This window comes from Chiloscyllium plagiosum, unplaced genomic scaffold (genome assembly GCF_004010195.1).
Source record: "Chiloscyllium plagiosum isolate BGI_BamShark_2017 unplaced genomic scaffold, ASM401019v2 scaf_77561, whole genome shotgun sequence".
Classification (NCBI taxonomy): Eukaryota; Metazoa; Chordata; class Chondrichthyes; order Orectolobiformes; family Hemiscylliidae; genus Chiloscyllium; species Chiloscyllium plagiosum.
In genome coordinates, this window is record NW_025203053.1 from 1 (window position 1) to 8,167 (window position 8,167).

The following is an 8,167-nucleotide window of genomic DNA, read 5'->3' on the forward strand; positions in this document are numbered from 1 at the left end:
AATATCTTTTCCTACCTTTGTGCTTTTCTTCTTTAACATTGGTGTCTCGCACCTTACAAATGACAGGAAAGGTATGAAAGGAGATGGAAGCATTTAGCTCATCAAGTCAACGGCAGCTTTCAATGAGATCACGGCTGATTTGGTCAATACTCAACGCGCCTGAGCTGTCTGTAGTCATGCCCGAGTGATTATGGCGATGGATTAGAAACCCCTTGGGGTTTCCCCACGTAGTTTCGAATCCTGCTGACTACATTATGAATACTTTCCTGCTGGTACAATTTTTGCTCAAAGTTCAGAAAACCTATTTTGCAAACCAGGCCGGTAATTTGATTAGACTTGGGAAACTCGAGTTCTTCATCAGAAATGTTCCATATTTAAAACATTATCTTTGTTTCTCTTTCCAGATACACTGCTCAACACATCGGGTTTCTGCAGCTGTTATTGAACGTCCTGAGCAGAAGTGCTGATTTTCATTAGATTCCTTTAATCCCTGTCCACTGTTCTCTGACTCGGGTGAGTGGCAACACTTCCTCCTGCTCGTCAAAGTGCTCATTCCCCACCGCTCCCTCTCCCATCATTAGAAACAATCGCAGGAAATCGCCACTTAACCATCTTTGTTCCAAAGTGAAACTCACCGGCCTCGGGAATCTCTCCACCAAACGGGACTTCTCATCCCCTGGACATGGTGCAAGCCAAAGGATTGTGAAGAGATACTGTGAAAATATTGTCAGTTGGCAATTGGAAAAATGTTTAGGAAGCAAACCATATAATTTAGGCTCCAGCTTTGTAAATCTTGAGAAACTCTTTGGGAAATGGATTCAGAGGAGGATGAAGAAGTGTGAACTGTCGGACCGAGTAGAGGACGGGACATTGACTCTGATGTTCTCGGGTCAGGAACTGATCTGAGACATTGAAAGAATTCTCGCTCACGTACGTGAGGAATGCAAACTTCATCTGGACTCTGTGACAATGAAAAACTCTAGAACACTCAAGACAATATCCAAATATTGACTGGGATCACTACAGTACGAGTACTATAGATGAGTCAGTTTTTGCCCAGTGTGTGCAGGAGGGCTTCCTGACACAGTATGTAGACATGCCTTCAAGGGACGAAGCCACTTTCGATTTAGTACTGGGTAACGAGCCTGGCCAGGTTTTAGATTCGGAAGTAGGTGAGCACTTTGGAGACAGCGATTACAATTCTCTCAGGTTTACTTTCGTGATGGAAAGTGTTGGGGAGATTTCACTGTGGTGTTTAATGTAGGGCTAGGGAGGGTGACACTTCTAGCCCTGAAATGGTTAACAACAGCCAAGCGAGCTGCTGCAGGCGACTGCATGACGACCGAGCTGGAGCTTGTAGGGGATATGCATAATGTTAATTAAATCTTGGAGCCTGCAAATACCAGCCAGTATCAATTGCCCCATCGAAACTCGGGATTAATAAAGAAACCGATCGGAATCTGTAAATGTTAGACAAGTGTGAATTGCTCTATCGGACCCTGTAACTATTGAGTGTGAATGGCTCTATTTAAGTCTAAAGTTGATAAGTGTAATTGACAATTTAGTTAAACTAAAACTATTGAAAATGGCTAGCCTGTCAGACGCATAGTAATTCCTTGACACAATGGACTATTGAATACGGGATCGGAACCGCTCCCAGGGATGGCTGAGCCATTGTCAAGCACAGCTGGAGCTGGACAGGCACTTCGATGCGGCCAATAGGAGGACGGATCCCCAGCGCGCGCAGACGAATGGACCAATGGGGACGGCGAACTGACCGGGGACTCCAGGCAGCGCGAAGTATAATTGTGTCAAGTTTGAACGGGAAGGGAGAACGCCTTCTCCAACGAATGCGTGCTTGTAGATTCGTTGTACCAATTAAGATTCTGTGAATAAACTGCTGTCTGGTTCTAACCATAATTGCCAGTGTGAGTCTCTCCTTCCAAAACAACACGCAAAGACGGGACCCCGCGGGTCCGTCTTAACAAAAGGGATAGGTGTACTCCACGGAGCAAGAGTTTCAGCTGGTGGAAGGGAAATTACGATGCAATGAGGGAAGATTTAGGAAGCGTAAAATGGGGTAGGAAACTGCAGGGGTGAGCACATTAAAATGTGGAGCTTATTCAATTAAAAGCTCCTGTGTGTCCTAGATAAGTATGTACCTGTCAGGCAGGGAGGAAGATATAGAAAGCGTGAGCCGTGGTTTACTAAGGAAGTGGAATCCCTGGTCAAGAAGAACAAGAAGTCTTATGTTAGGACAAAATGTGAAAACTCAGTTACAGCGCTCGAGGGTTCCAACGATATCAGGAAAGACCTAAAAAGAGAGCTGAGAAGAGCCAGGAGGAGACATGAGAACTTGTTGGCAGATAGGTTCAGGGTTAACCCGAAGGCTTTCCATAGATATGTCAGAAATAAAAGAATGACGAGAGTTAAATTTGGGACAATCAAGGATAATAGTGGGAAGTTGTGTGTGGAGTCAGAGATAGGGGAAGCACTAAATAAATATTTTTCGACAGTGTTCGCTATAGAAAATGAAAATGTTGGCGAGGAAGATACAGAGCTACTTGCGTCTAGACGAGAAGAGATTGAGGTTCACAAGGAAGAGATATTAGAAATACTGCAGAGTGTGAAAATAGATAAGTCAGTTGGGCCGGATGGGATCTGTCTGATGTTGTTCAGCAAATGCACTGCAGGAAGGTACAAATCAAGCTGATGCTTACAACGGCTCGTATTGAGCCGCTACTTTGCAGTGAAGTGGCGGCGCCAATAAAAGGTGTCACGCATCTCGTCTAATTCCACATCCTGAGCTCGAAATGACCGGAGGTCTCTCGCTGAGTATCTGCAGGGTCTTGCTTGGACGACAACATGACACTTTTTCACTGGAGTGGATGATGAAATCGCGTCGTGACTGTGAATAAAACGATGGAAACTTCCAGCAGAGAAGGAGGCGACCCTGAAGCAGGCAGCTGAGGACAAATGTTTCTCCTTTGCCAGTGAAAGGCACTGCTTCACAAATTGGAAACTTCGAAGTGAAGCAGTGTTGGTGATTATCTTCGCTGCTTGTTCACCTTTTTCATTCTGATTCCGTGAAAGTCCATGGCATTACATATCGACATTGTGCCAACGCTAGGCTGGTCTCTTGGGCCAGTGGCGTAATGGATAACGCGTCTGACTTCGGATCAGAAGATTGTAGGTTGGAGTCCTACCTGGCTCGAGGACAATGTTTCACTTCAAGCTTGGTCTATGTTGACGCTCCCTTGTAAAGTCCTCTCGGGACGTCGCCTCTGTGCTTCCACATGTAAAGCTTGCATTTGTCCTATTGTCCATTTAAAATTCCAGCTCTCCACAATGGACACCTCCGACATTTTGGGGGTATCTTCTGGTGTGTCTCCCTCTGTGGGTGAAAATGTGCATGAGTTCCTCAAAAGAGTTACAATTCGTTGTGGAAGTGTCATATTCTGCCCCATTGTTGTGCCATGTAAGAACATAGGATAACCTCATTGACATTTGACCTGGAAACATTAGAACACACGAGACTTTGGGCCAAAGTTCGAAACTGCGACTAGAATAGATGGCTTTCTGATTAGCCGCAATGCACACGGACGGAATGGCCTTTTCACACTTTTTAAATCTTCGAAGAGAAGTTGAAAAAAATCTGCAACGAAAATGTTCAGAAAGGGTGTTTTATTTATACCAAATACTATAGTATCTATCGCCTTGTCTTGTTATTTACTTGTGAGGATTCGGTACTCTCAGCACGGTGGCCCGGATCGTATTCCCGCTCATGGAATGGTTGTATTGTTCAGCAAACATATTGGTGTACCAGTACTTCTACCGATTTTCCGCTGCTGGCAGGTCATTGGTTTAGTCCAAAACATTATGAAGGTTAACAAAAAACAAATAGCTGCAGTTGCTGGAAATCAGAGCGAAAAACGAAAATTGTTTGCGCAATGGAGCAAGACTGGCAACAGAAACGTCGACTTTCCTGCTCCTCGGATGCTGCCTGACCTGCTGTGCTTTTCCAGCATCACTCTGATCTAAAGTCAGGTTTCCAGCATCTGCAGTCCTCACTTTTGCCTAGTTTCTTCAGTGTCTCTGGTTCCCAATTCAAGAACGCCATCTCTCGCGGTTTCATGTTTCGAACGTAGTTTCGAATCCTGCTGACTACATTATGAATGCTTTCCTGCTGGATCAATTTTGCGCTCAAAGTTCAGAAAACCTATTTTGCAAACCAGGCCGTTAATTTGATTAGACTTGGGAAACTCGAGTTCTTCATCAGAAATGTTCCATATTTAAAACATTATCTTTGTTTCTCTTTCCGGATACACTGCTCGACACATCGGGTTTCTGCAGTTGTTATTGGACGTCCTGAGCAGAAGTGCTGCTTTTCATTAGATTCCGTTCATCCCTGTCTCTGACTCTGGTGAGTGGCAACACTTCCTCCTGCTCGTCAAAGTGCTCATTCCCCACCGCTCCCTCTCCCATCATTAGAAACAACCGCAGGAAATTGCCCCTTAACCATCTTTGTTCCAAAGTGAAACTCACCAGCCTCGGGAATCTCTCCACCAAACGGGACTTCTCATCCCTGGACATGGTGCAAGCCAGAGGATTGTGAAGAGATACTGTGAAAATATTGTCAGTTGACAGTTGGAAAAATGTTTAGGAAGGAAACCATATAATTTAGGCTCCAGCTTTGTAAATCTTGAGAAACTCTTTGGGAAATGGAATCAGAGGTTGAATGAAGAAGTGTGAACTGTCGGACCGAGTAGAGGACAGGACATTGACGCTGATGTTGTCGGGATAGGAACTGATCTGAGACATTGAAAGAATTCTCGCCTGACTACTGCTGCTTTTCCCTGAACCGTCATTCCCCTGAACAGTATCCAAAACGGTGTACTTGTTTTCGACGGGAATGGCCACAGGGGATTCCTGCACTCCCTGCCTACTCCATTCGCCATTCCAGGTCGTCGTCCGCCTCGTTTCTGTCTTGAACACAGCAGGAAGCAAGGACTTCCTGTTGGATTAATGTTTCTTTATTGAAATGCAACAGGACTGACAGGTAAACCTGATGAACTCATGGCATGGATCTTAACGTGGGACTGGGATATTTCAGTCATGATTTCTGCGGTTCTCGGGTGTGACCACAACAAGAAAGCTCTTAACTATGAAGTTGTCAGCATCTCGGATGATCCTGAATGCATTTAGCTCCAGCTTCTGAACATGGTCTCCCAGGAGTTGCAGCTGGGTTCACTTTCCACACGTGTAGTCTTCAGGGACAGTGGAAATTTACCTGAGGTCCCACATTCCGTAGGAGTAAAGTGCAACTGTCCTAATTGCTATCACCACTGCTGCAAAACTAAAGTTGAAAGGACTTTACTTGAGCTTACTTGTTGTTTTTGCTGAGCTGCTGCTTTCCAAAGCCTCTTGAGCCAAACATTACTACTTACTCTGCTACCAACAGCATGTCTCTCTCTCTCTACCCCTTCACATTTAGTTTTGGTTAGAGAAGGAGGGAGATTCTGCAGTGATGTAGCACTTAGTCATTAGGCACTCCTTAATACCTGACCACTGACTACCTGCTCTCCAGCCAAGGTCACTGCTTGGCCCTGGATGGTGTCTTACTGAGGTCTTCCTTTTGATAGTGCTGACTGTGCTGATGCTAATCTTCATCCCGACAGCCATTCGCATTGTCACAGTCCCTTGGTACTTTCTGTATAATAGTACTGCATTTTTGAATTCCATGAATCTGTCGACTGCATTCCAAACTGTGTCTCACTTCATAGCGAGAGAGGTTGATGTTCCAGTGAATACAAGGCTATTGTAAAAATGATACAATTCTACATAGAAACAACAGTATGTCTATGCACTCACTGAATCTGCTTTTCCACTCAATTAGGTGAGATCAATTTTGGAATTCCCCCATTCCACTTATCTGCATTTTCCCCATAAACCTTGTATAAAAGTCAGTCTGCCTCTACCCTGAATATATTTAATGAGCCAGCCTCAACGGTCCACAGAATTTTCTGCATTTTCCCCCTCTCACTGATGTGAGACATGGTGGTCTTTAACTCCATACGGTATTTTTAGCACTCTGAAGGTTGTACCAATATTAGGTATTATCCTGTCCTATCACACCTTCTCTGTGGCCAGAGGCAAAACAAAAATGAAAGGTTAAGAGACTGTAATCTCCTCACTCATCATTCGCGTCAGCCGAAGGTGTAGCTCATCCTGATCTGTGCATGTGCCCACTCTCTATCCCGCTTAAACTTCCAATTCTTCGTCAGCTTCTGTATCAATTCACTCAAAATCACACGGTCTCTCTCCCTGAATCCCGGAACTCCTTCTTCAATCTAAAGACCGAAAGAAAGTCCGTGTTTAACGTATTCTCTGGCTCCGTGTATTAGGGCCCCTTGGGTCCTAACACTCCCCTTTCTCTCCCACGTCATCATCTTCCCCTTGATAAACCGAAAGAATGTCTTTAAATTCTTGCTAATCTTACCCTCTAATGTTTCAATTCCCCGCCTCCTTCTGCTCTTCTACTGACTTTTTAAGTTTAGCCCTACAGTTTCTATGTTCTTTTCGGTCCTGCATTGACCTGCTCACTTTGTAACAGCTTTAGGCTTCTCTATCCATTTTAATTCTGTTCGAAATTTGCGTCGACATCTGAGGTTCTCTTGGCTTGTTTTCCTAAATTTTATCTGGGGTGTAACATGCTGGTCCGACACTGTCATCAATTCCATTTTGACCAAGTGATCCACCAACTCCCGCCCCACGCTGTTCTGCTACAGTTTTACCCAGAAGCAACTGCACTTTGGCCAGATCCTGTCATATCCTTTCATAAAATCGGTCTCCCAAATCTAAAAAGCTTTTATTTTTCAAACATTTTTGTGTCTTTTCCTTAGCAAACTCAAAACATACGAGTCATGGCCACTGGTCCTTTCATGCTCTCCCAATCCTATCTGCAACATCTGACTGGCTTCGTTCCCCATTGTGAGGTCCAACACAAACCTGCCCATTGTTGTATCTGCTACACATTGATATAAGAAGCTCTGTGGAATAATTTTCATGGCATCCGTCCCCTCTAAAAATTTATCACTGCCCGAATGAATGTTTGGAATTAAAATGCCTAAATATAACGATCCTATTGTTAATTATCCTATTGACACACCTCAGGAAATTGGTTTTATATCAGTTCCTGTACTTTCTTTTATCTGGGAGTCTACAATATATCCCCAGCAGTGTTTCTGTCAGGGTTCTGATCCTGAGCTCTAACCACCAAGCCTCAATATAGGATCCTTCTTACTGCAGTAACTGACTCCATAATTAATAATGCAAAAACACTTCCACTTTTACCACCTCTCCTGCCGTGCCTATAGATCTTGTGCCACTGGATAATGAGGTGTCAGCCCTGACCTCCCTCAAGCACATCTCTGTGATGGCAAAAATGTCACACTTCCCATTTCACCTTGTTCCCTTATCATATTTGTCTGTCGGACAATATTCCCAGCATTGAGGTAAAGGACATCCAGCCTGTAATATAAAACCTGGAATACTCTATAACACGGAGTTCTTCAGTCATTCATTGTTTGTTCTCAAGGTGCCCAATTCACGAACAAAACTGCTACTCTGGGAATGAATGAATATTTGTTGAATTGTTATTTCTCTTTTAATAAATATATTCATCAAATGCAACTTTCCAGAACTAAACAGTCAGCTCCACATGCAATGAGTGTCTGCTGATTAAATCCCTGTTCAGTGTGCAGATGGGACAGCTCTAATTAATGGAGAAAGTGAGATATGCAGGTACGATGGATCAGAATCGAAACGTGTGGCTCTGGTAAAGCACAACCAGTTGGGCAGCATCTGGGGAACAGGAGAGTCAAAGATTTGGGCATCAGCCCATCATCAGGAAGGCATTGATGCCTTCCCATGTTTTTCATTTCATGTTTGACAGGATATTGGGAATCATACGTGTTCCAGAAGGCAGCACTGTATATAGTCCGGAAATGGAAAGCAGTCAATCATTTGTTTGGAGAGGGCGTAGACATTTTGAGGTGAAGTACTGACTGATTCAAGTACAAAAACAAGAATTGATAAAGCCCTTGGGCCCGACGGACAAAACCCGAGATTACTGCGGGAAGACAGGGAAGAGATTCCTGCGCCTTTG

The 8,167-nt window shown here is 44.2% G+C and overlaps 1 non-coding gene across 1 annotated transcript; it reads left to right on the forward strand.

Annotated features, from left to right (window-relative positions):
• Window positions 1-3,141: 3,141 nt before the first annotated feature.
• trnar-ucg lies at window positions 3,142-3,214 on the forward strand. The gene has a single exon. It is a non-coding gene; the product is annotated as a tRNA-Arg (tRNA).
• Window positions 3,215-8,167: the final 4,953 nt, after the last annotated feature.